Source organism: Staurois parvus, unplaced genomic scaffold (assembly GCF_062004578.1).
Source record: "Staurois parvus isolate SC_StPar_1 unplaced genomic scaffold, SC_StPar_1.0 ptg000343l, whole genome shotgun sequence".
NCBI lineage: Eukaryota > Metazoa > Chordata > Amphibia > Anura > Ranidae > Staurois > Staurois parvus.
The window spans coordinates 2886348-2908119 of record NW_028318139.1 but is presented as its reverse complement, the minus strand read 5'-3'; the positions used below and the strand labels follow the sequence as shown (position 1 = coordinate 2908119).

Here is a 21772-nt window from a genome sequence, read left to right as displayed (position 1 = left end):
GCTGGGTCCACAGTGTGACATGGGTCCCTGTACCGCCTCCCATTGCTCCCACTCTGCCATGTGCCACTTTCAGGTCTCCTCACACTCCTGCTGGTTTCCATTTTGTCATAGGTTGCTGGCAGATTACAGGCCTCCCATAGGTGCTGCCAGGCCCCAAATCTGCCATGGGCCCCCGTACCGCCTGGTCACGCTGCTGCTGGGTCCACAGTGTGACATGGGTTCCTGTACCGCCTCCCATTGCTCCCACTCTGCCATGTGCCACTTTGAGGTCTCCTCACACTCCTGCTGGTTTCCATTTTGTCATAGGTTGCTGTATGGCCTCCCATTGCTGCTGCTTCCACCGCCACACTGTGGCTCCAAACACTGGTTTTGGCCCCCGTGACTGGCTAAATGAGTGAAGTGTGCGGTGATTCTAAGATCGACGGCACTCATCTGCATGTCATACTGACTGACAGTATTATTTCTCTTCCCCAGCAGACTCCAAGGGCATTTAAATTAAAGGTACAGTGTTCTGCACTAATATTAAGTCTCTCTGAAGCCTAGAAACACCCTTTTTTAAGTTAAATTCACAGCGAATATATTCGACTCAAATCGAATATTGTCCACGAATTCGCCGAATCAGTCGAATCGAATTTTTGAATACTTCGCTCATCTCTAATTATGGCGATTACATTCTTAGTTGATCTATTCAGCCGAAATGCAAGCTGAAAGGGGTCCAACCCCACTGATATAGTTTCTTTCATATACTGCAAGATCTGTTTTTCAAAGCACCATTGATCAAATTAAAAAACAATACATGTTTTAGACACAGAGACCATTTTTGATATCGTAAACGTGTAGGAACAGCTTGCTACTGGAGTGAAATTTTTTATATCTCTATCTCAGTTGAAAATTAATTGAACAACACAACCCTTCAAAATCCATCTAAGGGTATTATCAGACCCTGCTACTTTCCTCACAGAATCTGCCTCAAGTCCCAGATGGATACTACAAAAACACCTCTCCCAGACATGGTGGCAACTTGACTGCCACATCTTTATCTACTTTATATGGTCAAAGCAGCTGTAAGAGTTAACCACTTGCCGTCCCCCTGCTGTTTATAAACGGCAGGACGGTGGCACTCCAGGGGCGGGTTGCCATTCATAAACGGCCTTTCTAGCTGTGCGCGCTCCCTGGGAGCGTGCAGCACCGCGATCCGGTGCCCGATGTGTCCTCCGGACACAGTGAAACACTGTGTTTTCACTGGACAGGAAGGGGGTAAAAGTGTCCGGACAGGAAGTGGTTAAATCATCTGGGAGAGAGGCTACACACTGTTCAACAGAATTATTTTCCTTTAAGCCTTGCCTGTATACCTTGCTACATCTTCTTTGAATTATTTGATTAAGACCCCTTTCTATTCACAGTTGGTATTTCTGCTTTGCCTCCCTAATACCACTTTTTAACCTTGTTTTAGCTATACCAAGCTTCCCTATTCCCTGATTTAAAGGCTGTGTTTTTTTCTTTTAACAGAACCCTCACCATCCTAATTCCCTATGTAGTGGATACATCCTAGGCACATTTACTAATGGATGCAGTAATCACTGATGCGTACTCCTGAAGATTAACTTGACTCCTCAAAGTGGCAGCATCCCTGAACATATTCCAGTCAGTGTATCTCAAGCAATCCTGTAAAGCTGCTATGGCTTCATCTGCCCAAAATGTCACCATTTTAATGATAGCTTAGTCCTGCTGATAGACTGTGCATATGATGGCACCAGAAAAATTTAAATATGATTCTATGCTCTGAATTGTGGATACAGATCTGTTTTAAAATCTCCAGGGACATGAGTGTACACATGAGGGTATTTTCATCTCTGTTAGGGATATGAACATGTTGATAATCCCTAGCCACAATACAAACCTCATCATGATGTTTGTCCACTTGCACACAAATCGTTTTATACACAGTCTGCAGTACATCTTTATTGATGGTATCTGGTAGAATATACTGTATACCTCAACCAGGTTGACAAAGTCCATAGCTCTTTACATGTAATGGCACATGGAGTGCTTACCTGAGGTTAGGGACATATGAGTGGCTTTGCATGCAAACTGTCTGCGTACAGGGCCAGTCATCTGTCCCTTTATAGTCTTGCTTTCGCTAGCAGCACTTCACCGCAACTGCCCTAATAAAACTCACTAATGATTTACTAACTGCTAAAACCAATGGCCACTACTCCGTACTCTTACTACTTGACTTCTCTGTAGCATTTGATACTGGTGACAATCCCCTTCTCCTCAACAAACTCCACTCTCTTGGCCTGCGAGACTCTGCTCTCTCCTGGTTCTCCACTTACCTATCACAGCGCTCCTTCAGTGTCACCTATAATTCTGTTTCCTCCTCTCCACTACTTTTTGCCGTAGGGGTCCCCCAAGGTTCTGTCCTTGGACCCCTTCTATTCTCCATCCACACCTCCTTGGCTTGCATAACTAACTTACTAATTGATATATCAGCATGGATGTCACACTTCCTCAAACTCAATCTTTATAAAACCAAGCCCTTAATATTCCCTCCAGCCTGTGCCCTCTCCCCTGACTTCTCCATCAAGATCAATAATACAACCATCAGTCCCTCCTATCATGCCAGGGTACTAGGTGTAAACCTGGACACCGATCTGTCCTTTCAGCCCCAAATCCAATCACTGTCCAAACTTCACCTCTGTAACATCTCCAAAATACGCCCCTTTTTAACCATTGAAACTAAGCAACTTATTCACTCCCTTATTATTTCTCACCTTGATTATTGTAACTCCCTCCTCATTGGCCTACCTAATCGCAGGATTTCCCCTCTTCAGTCTATCATGAATGCTGCTGCCAGACTCATCCACCTTACCAACTGTTCCATGTCTGCCATCCCTCTCTGTCAATCCCTCCACTGGCTTCCCATTGCTCAATGAATAAAATTCAAAACATTAACAATAACATGTAAAGCCATTTACAACTCTGCCCCAAATTACATCTCAATCTTGTCTATAAACATCCTCCCAAGACCTCCTGCTCTCTAGCTCACTTGTCTCCTCCTCATGCTTGTCCGCAGGACTTCTCTACAGCCTCCCCCATCCTCAGGAACAACTCTGGAACTCTCTACCCCAATCTGTCCAACTATCACCTACTCTGCCCACTTTTAGGCTATCCCTGAAAATATATCTCTTCAGGGAAACCTATCCTGCCTTCAGTTAATAACCAAATCTTCTATTTTTCCCATCAGTCAATCCCCCGCAGTTATTACCTTTTGTACCACCAGCCCCTCCCAATTAGATTATAAGCTCCCAGGAGCAGGACCCTCCTTACCCTCTTGTATTGAACTGTATTGTTGCTGTATTGTCTCTCTTTATATTTTAAAGCGCTAAGCAAACTGTTGGCGCTATATAAATCCTGTATAATCATAATATTTGCATATAATTACTTGTGTGTGACATGTGTGAATGCACTGATCTGGGCAGTGTATGACCCTGAATGACCATGTGAATGAGGCCTTAAAGCATATCTCAACCTAACAATAATCAAAAAATAATTAATATATTGCAGCTTACCAATCATTAGATGTTATGGCTACATTCCTTTTTTTTTCAAGCTTTTTTCTTTATTTTCTTTATTGCTAGGGTGACAATGCTCACTCACCCTTCTGTATCAGGAAAAGAAAAACAAGATTGGACTATGAAACCCTACCCAAAAACATGATAGGGCTATGAAACTCTCTCCCATTCTTCATAATATAAAAGGATGTGGATCTGTAACCTTCAGAAATAGTTGAGAACAATGTAATTGATAGCAGTCAGAACAGGAAGCTTTCTGGCAGTATCAACAGGAATTTTGTTAAACTTATCCAAAACATAACAAAACACATTTATTGGTATGTTTAACAGCCCAAAAATGACCTAATAAGAGAAGTTCAATTTTAGGGTTTACAAAAAGAGAAACAAATAATGGGGTTAAGTGCTTTGACTTTTGAACTAGTTGAAACTTGTAGGTATATGCACCTTTTTAAAAAAAACCCATGCAGTTTCCCTGTGGTTTCCGCACCCGTGCACTGAGATGCGTGAGGATGCCATTCAGAATAAATGGCATTCTTGCACATCTCGTAAAAGCAGCACTGTGGGTGGGTACAGGTGAGGGAACAGATACAATTCCTGCACTTGCAACCAGCCCCAATAGTGTGAACCAGGGCTCAGTAAATCAGGCCCAGTGAGTTTTGGAAAACAAAGTACAAAGAAAATGCATAGATGTCCTCCCTAGTTTTATCTTACTTCATATCCAGTAAAATTATTATAATTTTTTTTGTTTATGAAATGGTAACTTTTTATTGTTACTGTAAAGTAACAGTTTTTATTAGTTCTAATATAACTGGAAAAAAGATGTATATGATTTGCTGACAACTACATAAATCATGGAAGGTGACTATATGTATATTGTTCTACTTACACTCTAACAGTGCTAGCATCTCAGTTACCAATGAAATCAACACTGCTTAAAGGTCTTTCAGACCTTACTACTTATATCAACACCTGTGCTGATAACGGCATACGCTTAGACCTCTAAAGTTTCTTTCCTGCTTACGGATTCCTCTGCACTCTTGCACATACTCTGCATCTGTGCTTAATCCCCATACATCACACCAGGAAAAATATATAAAGAGCATTTCATTTTTGCAGGTTGTTAAGAAGTGTATGACCTTCTTAAAAGAAATCACTGCACTTCTAGCTTTTTAATGCATGTAGAAATTGTGCCTACTTAAAAGAATCTATTTTCATGAGGGTTTTAATGGCAGTTTAATTGTTTGATATCTTAAACAGACCTTTAAGGAAATTCATGGGATTCATACCTTACCATTTATGGCCACACACAGTGTAATCGCTGTGATTAATAGAAGCACAGTGAAGTCAGTCTGAATTTGGAATACCAAGTGCACTGCTCTACTTTCATGGGATGGAATTCTTTTTTTCCTGGATGTGAGTCGAAAGTGGACAAATATCTAAGACAAAAGGAAGACATTACTCCATACTGTAAGTATACTTTCATTAAATTATGCATATATAATAACTTTTTAACAAGAATGATAACTTTCATACCTCTATCTAAAGTACAAAATTTTGTGAGCAAAAAATGTTGAAGTTCCAAAATATTCAATGCAGTCTTTTCTGCTCTGTGTTACAAAACATGTAGAGTTTTTTAATGAGGCAGATCAATGTGCAGTGATAATGTATAGCCCATAACTTTTCAGTTTGATTTCAGCAGACTATTGGAAGATGAATATAGGTTGGTTACTGTAAGTATCTTGCACATCTTGTTGTTGTTGTTAATTATCTTGTAGTTTGCTTTATAGTTGTTCTTCAATTAAATCTTCTATAGTTATTACTAAAACAATTTTATAAAATAAGGTATGCTAATGGCTGCATGCAGCTAGGGGAATTTTAAAATGTTGTTTCATGTATTTTTCCCTTTCACCGCTATATGGAAAGATCCCTTAACTGGAAACGCCAAGTCCAAAATTTTGCATATAAATGATTTGTGTTTGTATATGTGCCATATTGCATTCAGCATAAAGAGTACAAATAATATGCCACATATCGAGTGATACAAAATCTCATATAAGATGCACAACATAATTTAAGTAGATACAAATATTATTAATTATTAATTAATTGTCTGTAAGTGTTATTATATGCAGTGAAGGAAATAAGTATTTGATCCCCTGCTGATTTTGAATGTTTGCCCACTCAAAAAGAAATGACCAGTCTAAAAATCAAATGGTAGGTGTATTGTAACACTGAGAGACAGAATTACAACACAAAATTCTAAAGAAATGCATGTCTAACAAATGATGCACTGATTTGCATGTTCATGAGGGAAATAAGTATTTGATCCCCTATCATTCAGCAGGATTTCTGGCTACCAGGTGTCTTTAATACAGGTAACAAGCTGAGATTAGAAGCAGTCTCTTAAAGGGAGTGCTGCTAATCTCATTATGTTACCTGTATAAAAGACACCTGTCCACAGGAGCAATCAAACAATCAGATTCCATGCTCTCCACCATGGCAAAGACCAAAGAGCTGTCCAAGGATGTCAGGGACAAGATTGTAGACCTACACAAGGCTGGACTGGGCTACCAAACTATCGCCAAGCAGCTTGGTGAGAAGGTGACAACAGTTGGTGCAATCATTCTCAAATGGAACAAACACAAAACAACTGTCAGTTTCCCTACGTCTGGTGCACCATGCAAGATCTCAACTCGTGGAGTGTCAATGATCATGAGAACAGTGAGGAATCATTCCAGAACTACAGGATCTTGTCAATGATCTCCAAGCAGCTGGGACCACAGTCATCAAGAAAACAATTGGTAACACACTACGCCGACAAAGATTGAAATTCTGCAGTGCCCGCAAGGTCCCTCTGCTCAAAAAAGCACATGTCCAGTCCTGTCTGAAGTTTGCCACTGAATATCTGAATGATGCAGAGGAGGACTGGTTGAAATTGTTGTGGTCAGATGAGACCAAAATCGAGCTCTTTGGCATCAACTCAACTCACCGTGTTTGGAGGAGGAGGAATGCTGCCTATGACCCCAAGAACACCATCCAAACTGTCAAACATGGTGGTGGAAACATTCTGCTTTGGGGGTGTTTTTCTGCTAAGGGGACAGGACAACTGCACCGCATCAAAGGGACCATGGATGGGGCAATGTACCATCAAATCTTGGGTGAGAACCTTCTTCCCTCAGCCAGGGCATTGAAAATGGGTCGTGGATGGGTGTTCCAGCATGACAATGACCCAAAACACATGGCTAAGGCAACAAAAGAGTGGCTCAAGAGGAAGCACATTAAAGGTCCTGGAGTGGCCTAGCCAGTCTCCAGACCTTAATCCCATTGAAAATCTGTGGAGGGAGCTGAAAGTTCGAGTTGCCAAACGTCAGCCACCAAACCTTAATGACTTGGAGAGGATTTGCCTAGAGGAGTGGGCCAAAATTCCTCCTGAGATGTGTGCAAGCCTGGTGGCCAACTGCAGGAAACGTCTGACCTCTGTGATTTCCAACAAGGGATTTGCCACCAAGTACTAAGTCATGTTTTGTGATACTTATTTCCCTTATGAACATGCAAATCAGTTCATAATTTGTTAGACATGCATTTCCTTTGAATTTTTTATTGCTATTCTGTCTCTCAGTGTTACAATACACCTAGCATTCGATTTGTAGACTGATCATTTCTTTGTGAGTGGGCAAACATTCAAAATCAGCAGGGGATCAAATACATATTTCCTTCACTGTGTATATATATATATATACACATATATATATATATATATATATAAAAACTATATTGCCACCCCTCCAAATCATTGGATTCAGGTGTTCCAATCACCTCCATGGCCACAGGTGTATAAAACCATGCACCTAGGCATGCAGACTGCTTCTACAAACATTTGTGAAAGAATGGGTCACTCTCAGGAGCTCAGTGAATCCAAGCGTGGTACCATGATATGTTGCTACCTGTGCAATAAGTCCATCCATGAAATTTCCTTGCTACTAAATATTCCACGGTCAATTGTTAGTGGTATTATAACAAAGTGGAAGCAACTGGGAATAACAGCAACTCAGCCACGTAAAATGACAGAGCAGGTTCTGTGCATGCTGAAGCGCACAGTGCAGAGAAGTCGCCAACTGTCTGCAGAGTCAATAGCTAAAGACCTCCAAACATCATGTGGCCTTCAGATTAGCACAATAATGCACAGAGAGCTTCATCGAATGGGTTTCCAAGGCCGAGTAGCTGCATCCAAGCCTTACATCACCAAGTGCAATGTAAAGCGTCGGATGCAGTGGTATAAAGCGCGCCGCCACTGGACTATAGAGTAATGGAGATGCGTTCTCTGGAGTGACGAATCACACTTCTCTGTCTAGCAATCCGATGGACGTGTCTGGGTTTGGTGGTTGCCAGGGAACGGTACTTCACAGACATTGCCAAGTGTAAAGTTTGGTGGAGGGGGATTATGGTGTGGGGTTGCTTTTCAGGGGTTGGGCTTGGCGCCTTAGTTCCAGTGAAGGAAACTCTTAAGGCGTCAGCATACCAAGATATTGTGGACAATTTCATGCTCCCAACTTTGTGAGAACAGTTTGGGGATGGCCCCGTCCTGTTCCAACAGGACAGAGTCCTGACCTCAACCCAATAGAACACCTTTGAGATGAATTAGAGCAGAGACTGCGAGCCAGGCCTTCTCGCCCGACATCAGTGCTTGACCTCACAAATGCACTTCTGGAAGAATGGTCAAACATTCCCATAGATACACTCCTAGACCTTGTGGACAACCTTCACATAAGAGTTGAAGCTGTTATAGCTGCACAAAGGGTGGGCCAACTCAATATTAAACCCTGAGGACTAAGACTGCGATGCCATTGAAGTTCATGTGCGTGTAAAGGCAGGCGTTCCAATACTTTTGGCAATATAGTGTGTATATATATATTTTTATATATATATATATATATATATATATAGCTCAGCATAAATGAGTACACCCCAACAGATTTATCAGGAAACCTTTACTTCCCCAAAATCAACATTTTCTATGGGACACTATACTACAAAATACTCCCACAAATGCGGGCCATTGATTGCAAACAAGATTTGTTAATTTGCACATGCAAAAAAGTATTTTTCCTAACAAATTCATTCAAGACCATGTTTCCAAAATGAATACACCCCACTGAAAGGAGCAAAGCTAAATATTACACAACAAAATCCTAATTAACAAGAATCCAACTACAGATGAGTCTAATTATTCATTAAACAGGTGTCCAGCAGACAGTTGATTATAAAAGGGCATTATTTAACAAAGAAAACTCCTTCCTCTTTCATGCTGTCAGCAATGACACCACATGGAAGAGAAATGTCACAAGGCCTGAGAAAGAAAATCATTTCTTTACACAAGAAAGATGAAGGCTACAAGAAGATCAGCAAAGCTTTACTTATTAGTCAGAATACTGTAGCAAAACTGATACAAAAATTTAACAAACATGGAACTGCAACCATCTCACAGAGACGTTCAGGCCGCCCATGGAAGTTAACACCTCGACAGGAGTGTCTTCTGATGAAAAAGGTTGAAGAAAATCGCTATGTGAGTTCACTGCAGTTAGCTAAAGAAGTAGAAAGCCAAACTTGGGTGATTGTTTCCCATGAAACATTACAGCGTACACTGCAGAAAAATAGCATGCATGGGTGACGTCCATGAAGGAAGCCTCTCCTAAAGCCCATGCACAAAAAAGCCCACCTAGAATTTGCCAGGCCCATGCTGAAAAATAAGACTACTGGGACTTTGTACTCTGGAGTGATGAGACCAAGATAAATGTTTTTGGAACTGATGGCTTCAAAACTGTATGGTGTCGTAAAGGTGGAGAGTACAAAGAAAAACACACCATGCCTACAGTGAAACATGGTGGTGGCAGTGTCCTTCTGTGAGGTTGCATAAGTGCTGTTGGTGTCAGAGAGCTGCATTACATTGATGGTATCATGAATTCACAGATGTGCTGCTCTATATTGAAAGAGAAGATGCTACCATCACTCCGTGCCCTTGGTCGTCGTACATTTTTTCAACATGACAATGATCCAAAACACATATCCAAGGTCACTGTTGCATTTCTGAAGAAGAACAGGGTGAAAGGGATTCAGTGGCCAAGTAATTCTCCTGATCTAAACCCAACCAAACACCTATGGGGAATTCTGAAGAGACAGGTTGAGCATCACTTTCCATCCAGCATCCAGGCTTTAAAAGGGGTCGTTTTTGATGAATGGAAACAGATAGATGTTGCAATATGTCGCCAACTTGTTCATTCCATGCTTAGAAGACTTGATGCTGTCCTTACAAATCATGGAGGTCATACAAAATACTAGATGTAGTAGTTTTTGTTGTGGGGTGTATTCATTTTTGGATCAACTAATTTGAGTAAAACTGAAGATGTAATCTAAGTTATATTATTAACCTTACTTTCATGTAATGAGCTAAACAAATGTTCTATCAAACTCAGTTTTGTAAAAATCTTGGAAATTGTTTTTGTGTTCATTGAGATATTGATTAACATCTTACTTTTCAAAAAGGGTGTACTGAGCACTATGTGTGTGTGTATGTATATATATGTGTATTATTATCTATTCATTAGTTGCACTGAAAACACTTCTATGCAATTCAAGTATTTACAGTACTGTTGAAAGTTTGCATATTTTATGGTACTTCAGAAACGTTAGTAGGTGAACTGACAGATCATTCAACCATTTCAGTAATAGCAATTTTAATAGTTACAAATTTTACACATAAAGTTTCCTCACTCTCATTATCAAGGTTTGAGTGATGCAAATATGGTGAATTGTAAGAGAAGTAACCTAGCATGCTAGAGTCTACAAAGTTTAGATAAATCATATAGAAATCTAATTCACACCTGTGACCAGACTATGCACACTAAAGTATTTCCATATTCTAAATAAAAAAATGAATCCTCAAAGTTCACAACAGCTCTTTCCTTTTACTTTCCGTTACAGCAGAATTTGACAGCCTGCCAGTCCTCTAATGCAAACACGTAGCAGGTGTTTCTAAGGCCTCTTGTACACTGACACTCTTATGTTTAGCTTTTCTAAGGCTCGGTTCACACTAGTGCAGGTAAAAGCTGCTGCGGGAGCCGTACTTCTTGCAGCTGCAACCACCCGCACACAAAATTGAAAACGAACTACAGATTGAAAAGGTAGCAGGACAAACCCCCCAAAATTCTTCAAATATATTAACCACTTGCCTACTGAGCACTTTTAATCCCTTTGTGCCTAGGCCAATTTTCAACTTTCAATGCTCTCACACTTTGAATGACAATTGCATGGTCATGCAATATTGTACCCATATGAAATTTTTATAATTTTTTTTCACACAAATAGAGCTTTCTTTTGGTGGTATTTATTTGCCACTGGCTGTTTTTTATTGTTTTGCACTATAAACAAAAAAAGAGCAACAAATTTGAAAAAAGAAAAGGTTTTCTTTATTTCTATTATAAAATTTTGCAATCAGGTAATTTTTCTCCTAAACTGATGTGCGTTGATGAGGCTGCACTGATAGGCAGCACTGATGGACACTAATAGGCAGCACTGATGAGGCAGCACTGGTGGGCATTGATGAGGAGGCACTAATGATGCTGCACTGATATGCAGCAATGATGGGCACTGATAGGCTGCACTGATGGGTGACACTTATGGGCAACACTAACTGGAGGCACTGCTGGGCACTGATGTGTGCAACTGCTGGGCAGCACTGATGGGTGGCACTGCTGGGCACTGGTGGGAGGTACTGCTGGGCACTGGTGGGTGGCACTGCTGGGCGGCACTACTGGGCACTGATCATCAGGGCACTGATAGTCAGTGCCCGGATGATCAGTGCAGATGTCCTCTGTGACAGTTGCCAATTATCAGCAGTACTTTAATCATGCTGTGACAGCGTGAAGAAAGTGCAGCTGATAACCAGCAACTGTATTTACTCATTGGATACAGCTGATCACGTGGTAAAAGGCCGCTGTGATTGGCCTTTTACCTTATCATGTGATCAGCTGTGTCTGTAGGACACAGTGATCACGGACAGCACCGGGTGAGCGCCGCTGGGGGCACACAGGAGAGCGCATTCTGAGAGGACGTCCTATGACGCCCTCCCAGAACTGGACAACCACACTGTAGCCATTATTCGGCTATAGCACGATTGGCAAGTGGTTAATAGTAACAAGGTCAGGTCCGAGCATGTAGGGCCTTTACAAAATCATCTAGAATGGGTGACTGGGGACAAAGAGAAGGCAAATTTAACTTGAACTGGATGTACGTTTTTCTTTTTTCAGCCAGACTAACTATGTAACAAATTGCGGGACCAGTGCGCAGGTGCCAATAATTCTAATGGAGTGCTGCCAGCACTAGAAGTCGCACCCACACTGGGAACCGCACTGTAGTGCAGTTCCCCTGTGGGTTGCGATTTGTGGAAAGATGCAGTGACCTTTTCCCTGTGTTTTGTGAGGCACGTCAGCCCATTTAAATTGGATAGGCTGCTGTGCCAGCGCACATGCGATCCTCACAACACGTGAAAGAGGCTAAGGTCTCATTCACACAGGGTGTACTACAATGTATGCCCATGCAGGCAATCCCATTGATGTCAATAGGTATGCAGTGGATGCACTGACATGGTTTCTGCTCCCAATTTGACATCTGTGCAGGTACACTGCCCTGAATGCAGACAGTGTGTGCTTATGCAACCGCTACATCCCTATTGATAGCAATGGGATTGCTTGCACTGGGATTCATGGAACACCTTTGTGAACCCCTTGTAAACAAGGCCTCAACATAGGAGAAGTTATCTGGGAGGTATAAATAACATTTATGCTTCTCAGACTTTTTTCTGCATTTAGATGCTCCTGCTTTAAAGCGTGTGTAGATGCATTTACATCCATTTGGCATTTACATCCAGGCATTTAAATACAATATGGTATATAGCTTTGTGTGTTACTGTTGCCATGGTGCCTTCTTGTGCCCTTCCTGGCATGTTCTATTGTCCTGCCCTACCTCTTATAATTGCTTCTGGTGGGAGAATGCACAGTGTAGCTCAGAGACGTGTCTGATGATACACTTCCTTCCGGACTTTGATGCAGTTCCTGTTTTTACCTTATGTTGTGATCGGGCCTTATCAAGCAGGGGAGGTACCATGATGATGGATGCAAGCTGATTCCATTTGAGCTTTATACAATGATCTGTTTAGTGTGGTGATAGAGCTTTTGCTCCAGGTACCTTATTTAATGTGTTTTTTCTGTATTGGTTTGTTTAGGTTTGTACCTGTGTATGATGCACTGTTTGCATTTTATGCACACTAGATGAGATTGTAGGCCATCTTTGAGCCATTCTGTGGGTATGGGATTGTGATTGAACATTGAAGGTTTCTGTTAGTGACATTAAGTTTTGGTTCACACTATTGCGAACTGAAAGTCTCGCGACTTACAGTGCGACTTTGCCAGGCAACTTGAGAGTGACTTTAAAGCAACTCTTAAGTAACTCTGAAGCAAGTCTATGGGCACAAGTGTGGTAGAAGTTGCCTTGAAGTAATACAGGAACCTTTTCTAAAGTCGGAGCGACTTCAGTAGTGCTAATTAGGACAGCTCTCATTGACTAACATGAGATTTGACATGTCATGGGGTCTCACAAGTCGGATCCCAAGTCGTGGCAATGTGAACCGAGCCTAAAGTGTCCTTTCTAGTTAAACATGATGTGTTGGTGGAGTGGTCTTATGCTTTGATGGTGCTATCTGCCATTTCATCACAGCACCCTCCTATGACTGGGTCTCATTGCTGTATGGAGTGCACTGGACTCCTTGTATTTGTGATTAATGCTGAAGTGAGTGTACCAATATACGTAGGACTTTTGATTCCAGCATTCACAAAGTATATTTTACAACACACAAAGTATACAGTATAAATACAGACTTTTTATTTATACATCAAAGTACTTAAAATTACTGTATGTATACATAACCCAGAGGTCATAGAGCTTTTTCAGAGCCATTAAAACAAATGGACTTATGTTACATACTGTATGTTATAGGCTGAGTGATATTTCCTCACTCTATGCACATTATGATCCAGTGATCTACATTCTGGGTCTAAGCAGTTTGCAGCATAGACAAGAAGGGAGGAGAGAGGGGAGCCAAGCAGTCATATGATGTACCAAGTTAGTTGTATTAAGTAAACAAATAATAACAATTAGTTATGCTCTTACATACATGGATAGACAAGGGCATATCTTGCAGTGCAAGTCCTAGATCTGGGTAGAGGGTGAACAAACCGCTGTATCCTCAGAAAATCTCAGCCACTGTGGGAACCGGTACAGCCACTGGTAGCAGGAGCCACGGTAGCCCCCAGGGTAGGAGACAGAAAGCTGCAAGGTATGCCACAGGAACAATGCAAATTCAGCACCAATTGATCCACCACACGCAAGGGCACCTGGGCTACGCAATTCAGGAGTCTAAAGGCCCCCTTTGTCAGTCTACCACGATAGTTAACCTTCAGGGAATACATGGTAGCCATCATAATTACAATTAACTCTTGCAATGCCAGAACTGAGTATTCATGTAACTTACACAATATATATCAGTTTCAGGAGGAGCAAGGTAAAAAAAAGTTGCAAATATGTAACAAACAAATAACCGCATGTAAAAATTAAGAGTATAAATATATAAAAAATGTGTGCCTCAATGATTAAAGAGCAAGTCTGCAACATCATGATGTTGCTAGAGGCAAAAGTACTAATCAAATATGAGTGTAAACTTAAATGAATAAAAATAATCCAATAAAAATAATCAATATACAAGAAATAAAAACAGATTCTATATAGACACTCATATATGTTTTAAATATGAACATGTGTGTTCCCTTAATAGTGTAATAAGAGACAGTACTATGGGGAACCCCTCTGTCCAGGAGTGGACAGCTAGAGACTTATGCCTTTCAACTTAGTCTTCCCCGTAAGGGGTATTGCAATGGAGGGTTAAGGGGAACCCGGAGGCTACCTGAGTAACTTTATAGAATTGTGTGTACCTCAAGTTTCTTGTTAAAGCCTCTTGGCTTGAGACTTCCCAATTTAAAAATCCAATAAGTCTCTTGAGCACTTAAATCTTTCTTCTTCTATTAAACTAGGAGATATGGTTTGAGTAGCTGTCACTTTGAGCTGAGATGGGTCACCATTATGACATAAACCTAAGTGACATGTTATACTAAATTTTGAGGCTTTATTTTCAATACCTCTTTTTGTATGTAAGGACATTATGGTACGTCCAACATAACATAGATTACATGGACAGGTGATCATGTATATGACATAGTTGGTTGAACAAGTCAAGAATTCATCTATAGTGTAAACTTTGTATCTGAAATTTGTCTTCTAACCATGTTGTACGTGTGCACAGGTAAGACACTTCTTCTTACGGCACTGGTACAGTCCTCTGATCAGGAAAAAAATAGGATAGTTGGCAGAAGAGGACTATCCTATCTCTTTCACGTTGCTCATTTTTTATGTTTCTAGGTTTCTAAAAAATTAGACTGGGTACTTCTGGAATATTATCTTTAAAGTGATACAAAAGTCTTGTTTTTTTTTTTTCTAATAACAAACATATTATGCTTAAAAGAAATGTGTGCGTATTCTTGTGAGCTGCTATATATAAACACTCTGTGATCTTAACTTGAAATAAGTAAATCTATGATAGTTAAAGTCCCAAATCCACAATCCAGTTTATAAATGCAGCTCTTTTCTTAATACCTTGTGATATTATCACTAGAAAGTGCTCCGATGCTTCACATTTCCTCCAATATATCTCCGATTTCTCCACTCCTTTCCTTTGCTAGTTAATTGAATCCTGTATTGTAGGGGAAACAGAAATCACCAAAAGATAGTGCTTATATAGTTTTAAAACACTTTCCTCTATTCCCCAATCCTCTAGAATCACACTCGCATTAAAAGGGTGCTTGAAGTGTACCACACATTTCCAGCATATAAATATTAAAATGCCAGTAGTACAAATTGGCAATTTGGTCTGATATAATTACCACTCTCAATTGCATGCAGAGCGTTGTGATGTCATGTGCCCTTCCCCTATGCGTTATGCCCCAGGGTCACGTGATTTGCTCAGGGGGATTCCCCCTGCTGCACATGCTGCTGCCTCAGCCAATCAGGAGTGAGAGCCCCTGGAGAACCGAGGCTCTGGTGGTCATCACCGGATCAAGAGGGGGCTCAGGTAAATGTTGGGGAGGCTGCTACACACAGAAGATTTTTTACCTTTATGCATAGAATGCATGAAGGTAGAAAACCTTTGAGTCTTTAGAACCACTTTAAGCTTGGGGTAATTTCAGAGAATGCCCCAATGTTTTGAGAAGGATCTGCGGATCGTCCAATGTTTGTTGTATGGTATAACAATAATGGGCCCTTCTTTTGTGGTTGAGAATTTTTGTCCTGAGTTGGGCTAGATATTGAGCATAATGACTGATATTTAGAAATAAACTGTTCAATAGACACAGTTGTATAACCCTTCTCAAGATATTTCTTTTTGAGAATATGCCTTTTGGAAATCTTCCACTGTGCTACAATTCCATTTGAGGTGACAGAATTTGCTCTAAGGAATGTTAGAAGTCCACCTTGAATGATGGCAACTGTTCCGATGGAGGTAGGAATTTCCTACTGTCAGCTTGAAGTGGGTGCAGGATCTAATTCAGCAATGGTAGTCATAATATTATTCAAGTTCCATAAAGATGAGTGGAAGGATGTGTGACCAATTGGAAGTGGATCCAGAACTGGTTTCTATTACAATATTGGAAAAATTCCCTGACTGGTATCAGAGTGACCCTGCTAGATAATAATCAAGTTGTCTATGTAACAACCATAGAAGACCAGATGGTGAGAGAAAGGGTTCTGCACCCAAATGTGAAGGTCCTCCCAGTGTTCCATAACCTGGTGCAAAACTGGCACCCATGGCGGTCTCATATATTTGAAGAAAAAATTCCTAGGAGAACTGGAAGTAATTATAGTGGAGTACGAAATCAGTGGCTTTGACCAAAATGTTTGCTTGATGGAGATTTAGGTTGTCTTCCTTGGCTAGAAAACACTTCTTAAGGACCCCCGCAAGCAGATGGTATATATGTGTTAAAAGATATCTTTGTACGAACAATTCATTTAATAGCATTACAGATCACTCCACCCTGTGCAGAACCTGATGCATACGTAGTAATTCACCAAACATGTTCCTGTAATTCCACCACTTAGTAGTTATAGTCTTATACTCACATAACTTTTTCAAACTTAAAAAAAGAGGATTGTTTTGTCCTCCAGGCTTAAATCATACCAATAACCTAAGGCACCCTCTGAATGATGTGCCAGGAGCAATGATACCATGCCACCTGGTGTCCAGTAATGGCCCTAGGGAGACTCCTCTCCACCATTTCCTCCCTCTCTTTACTTAACCCTGCTGTACCCACTTTCAGATATGTCACCTCAGGTTCATTTGTGGGGCAGTCTACTCCCCAATGCAGAGATCAGACATCAGAGAAACAAATTGCGTGCTGATTTAATTCTGCCCAATGTCCCTGCACCTGACGCGGATGCAGAGAATCTAGGGTTGGGAGTATTAAGACTGCACTGACAGCCCAGAAGCCTGCACACTTCCAGAGAGCAATCCAAATTACCATCAATCACAATCCCCACTCTTAGAGTGATAAGGGCCCAGGCTAACCTGGGCAAAAACCAATACATCCATCCTCCTTACTAAGTACAGGCACAGTAATCAAACATTTTCAAAAAGGCTTTGGGCTTACATTCTTATATTAACTATTCATTACAAAATTATTAAAATGTGCCAGTGCATGCCTGGGAGATGCCTGGTCCAATGGAATTACGAAATTAAGTGAAGAATACCTCTTACAGCAAAAATGTCATAACTTACTGTGGGCCACTGACTCCCTGGAAACTGTTCTACCCACAGTCATTCAGTATTCACTAATCAAATTTGCCCCCTCTTTGGTTCGGGTAGAATTTATCAACCACAGCAAACTGCAGGCCTTCCATTTGATAATTAGGCTTTTAGCAAAGTGTCTTACAATTGGTGAATGGAGATTCCAATTCTATATATATCGCACGTACAATTGTATATCCTCTGTCTATTCCAAATTCTAGAAGATCCTCCTGACTGATGTCAGCTTGTCAGGCTCTGGAGAAGTACTGGGCACCCTGTTGAAGCAGGGGACTTGGTTAGGGATGGAGCCTCATCTCCCAAGCTATTTCCTGGAATGTCATGTAGTTTGGCTGTCACTGCACTGATGGATCATTCTGCTGGAAGGATCTTTATTCCGGATTCAGTTGGAAAATGCTAGGACATTGACATACATTAACCATCAGGGAGGAATCAAGCATCACACCATGGCTAGACAGGTGTTCTGATCCTGTCTAGGTCAAAATGTCAAAGTCCTTCTTTTTCTGCTTAGGTGTAGACAATTTGAAGGGGGAACTTCCTCAGCCAGCATTGTCTGGACTTGGGTAGTGTTTCCTATACAAAAGGAAAAAATGCCATCATACAGGGTGTAACCACCCATCAAGGGGATCTCTCTGACTCATCCTATTTTGGGGTGTGGATTATAAACCGAATATAAGCATATTAGAATACGTTAGCAGCTAACTAGAGCGAACTGTAAAAAAGAATGGTATTTTGAATCCAATGCAGAGTAGTCAATAAACATCAATAATAGATGCTAATAATATCTTTATTTTGATACTAAGATCTTCTGAAAGGGTGGGCATATGACATGGTGAATACACAGTCAACCAAAAATGTAAAAGCAGTGAATTAAAAACAAAAAAACAAAACAACGTCCTGCATATACAGTTGCAAGAAAAAGTATGTGAACCCCTTGGGATTACGTGGAGTTTTGCATGAATTGGGCATAAAATGTGCTCTGAACGTCATCTAAGTCACAATAGAAGAACACAGTTTGCTGAACATAATACTACACAAACATTAGATGATTATATTATTGAATTAAATTTATTATTATATTATTATTTTTAATGATTATTTATTAAATTATAATTTATGAGTTCGTGTTTCATGTTTTATCCTACCCGGGATGTTTACTAGACTCTTGTCCGGACAGATTTCAGTGAGTTATTCCTAAGAATTACAGCCTACAATATAAAACGCCAAATTTCCATGCAAAATAATGGTACCACTTTCAGCACCAAAAATCTGAAATAATCATACCGCCAGGGAGGTTAATGTGTCCCCCATTGGACAAAAAAGAAAACAGGATTTTTGTACTCACCATGAGATCCTTTTCTTGAAGTCCATTGAGGAATACAAGTCCCTCCTAACCCCCTTTTTAATGATCTTCATAATACTTGGCTACAAAACTGAGGAGTAATATTTGTGGGCAAGGGTATCCTGTGGTGGCCAACAGCTTTTTATTGCCAGTATCCCTTTCTCCTGTAGGCGACAGTGTAATCTGACAATTTTAAAATTCTAAGAATTCCTGTGTTCCTCAATGAACTCCAAAAAAAGTATTTTATGGTGAGTACAAAAATCATATTTCCTTCATAGTCCAGCATTCTAGGATTGAAGTGGAGATTGTGACGGCACCACCTCTCCACCATGTCCAGTCAGAAAATGCCTTGCATTTACTTTGAAAAATGCAAGATGTTTTGTGAATGGTGAAAACAGCAGCGATCACTGTAGTTTCGGCAACTACTACAGTGGTTTACAGCCTTCACAGGGATCCCACAGGCATGGAATATTATTATTATACAGGATTTATATAGCACCAACAATTTGCTCAGCACTTTACAATAAAAGGGAAACAAGACAGCAACGATACAGTTCAATACAAGAGGAGGGCCCTGCTCCTTGGAGAATATGTATACTTAACATTGCTCCAAGCTGGAGATTTTTATTACGGTAAAAAAGAGGGTTACATCTGGATTATTTATACTACAATACAGAATATGGTGCTAGTGTTTACCCAGCAATGCACAGGTGCATTTGGCAGAGTGTTAAAGTACTTTTACTACCTGTTAAGAATTTGTAAATAATTTAATGCCCATAGGTGTACTTAAGGGTAGGATGTTTGATTCAAGACATTTTTCTATAACAGCAATAATGAATGTTCAATCTGGGCTAATTATTCTACAAATACTGGATGTGTTGCAAGTATTTAACCCAGCAATCCAGGAATATACTTATTTTATTTTAAATCACACAACATATATTTCACACTGGATTATTTTTATGCATCTCCAAGCTTTACTTAAAATGTAATCAAAATTTTAATTCATCCAAGTTATTTATCAGATCATGTTGCTATCAATTTGCATTTAAATATAGGCATATTATTAGCTAAATGCTACTTTACTGAAAAGTGTAGAAGATAGAGATTATCTTCAGAAAACAATCGACAAAGACTTTGAAAATAATTAATAATGTCTCTATGTTGGTTTTACTTTGTGATGCATACTGTAAAGTGTCCCTAAAAAGGGTTCTCAACAGGGGCGGACTGACAACTCATGGGGCCCCCGGGCAATAGGGGATCATGGGGCCCCTGTGTCCTTGCCCAAACTCAAAAAAGCCTATGAAAAAGGTACCAGGGGCATCTCATGGGGCCCCTACTGACCCCGGGCCCTTGGGCAGTGCCCGAGTTTCCAAATGGTCAGTCCACCCCTGGTTCTCAATGATCTAGGATCCAGAAAGGAAAACATGAAAACATTTCTGAGTTATTTCTAAGATTTAATTTCTAGAACCAAAAAAGTAAATATAATATCTCTGAAGCCACATTTAATAATTTGAAACTTGTCATAAAAGAAGTAAAGTTTTATTAGATAAAAATATTGATTTCATTTTTATGATAAGTTACAAATTACCTTCAGGTGAATAAATGTGGGAAAAATAGTGAGAACAGTCAATAAATGTAATTCTTCCAAGTATATCTATCAAATTAAAGATACAGAATTTTGTGTGCTCCCTACCCGGAAATACAAATCACGTGTATATATATATATATATATATATATATATATATGTGATTTTGCGCAACTGTGTTGCCGTGTAGCAATACATTTGCTATAGGGTGGTGGGCAAGTGGTTAAGGAGCTAGTCCTCTTTCTAAAGTAACACAGGACCATACTTCAGAGTTTTTAATGCTAGCATCTACTTTTTAAATACCAAAAGATGACAGAAGTCACAATTATTGTGCCTATAACCATAAAATCATGTTCCTAAAATGCAGTATTAAGATTTATGGTAAAGTCTTAGACAACAAAACAGCTTGTTACCTACTGGTCTTTTTTAATAAATTTATTTTATTAAAATAAACAAACAACAGATAAGCCCATGAAGATAATTAAGTAAATCTGACACACCACACAAAATAATAAAAAAATTATGCTTCTATCCATTGACACTAAAAACATCATAGTGAAGATGATGACTGTGCCAGTGCGGACCCTCCAGCTACACTGGATAGCCAAGGAAAGAAAGTGTAGGCCAATGGCTGGTCTTCTGAAGCTGGATCTGCAGAATAGGAACCACACTGAATCACTCTGTAAGATGTATGATCAGGAAACGCTATCATGGTCATGCTGGAATGGAAAAGACCTTGGACTTGGATCAGGAATCACCAAAGTGTTAACTGCATGCTGACCCCAGGTCAAGACTCCCCAGGTTCACCACAAACTACGAGTCAGGAAAGCACAGGAAGTAGGTTTGGTGTAGTTAGGTAAACTGCAGGTAACAGTGGAGTCACCTTGGTAATTAGGTAGTAGTCCATAGGTCAGGACTTGCAGGCCTGCAGACACATATATCTAGGATACAAGCTAGAGTTCAGGGCAGGCAGTAGACACAGATAACCAGGAGCAAACTAGAAGTCAGTGAAGCCAACTAGGTGATTAGGTAGCAGTTCATAGGTCAGGGCTTGCTGCAGATATTGATATCCAGGATACAAGTTAGAGGTTAGGGCAGGCAGTAAACAAGAAATGCCAGGAAACAAAGCCAGTGGTGGGTGCACAGGAATCAATGGACAAAGATGTAGGCTGGATAGCAGGAAGGCTAACCAGGGGCAGCAAGCAATAACGTAATTTAGGAAGTGAGCCACAAGCTGCACAAGGATTAAAAAATACCCAGGAATGCATGCAGCCATAAGGTAAGTAGTGCCAACAATCATTTGAAAGAA

The 21772-nt window shown here is 40.3% G+C and overlaps 1 protein-coding gene across 1 annotated transcript in view; it reads left to right on the top strand.

Moving 5' to 3' along the window:
* The first annotated feature begins 4939 nt into the window (after positions 1-4939).
* LOC149456911 (putative calcium-activated potassium channel subunit beta) overlaps positions 4940-21772 on the top strand; it is a 54889-nt gene continuing 38056 nt past the window's right edge. Inside the window, exon 1 of the mRNA XM_089684300.1 lies at positions 4940-5042. The gene's annotated coding sequence lies outside the window, so the exon portion shown is untranslated. The remainder of the gene's footprint in view (positions 5043-21772) is intronic.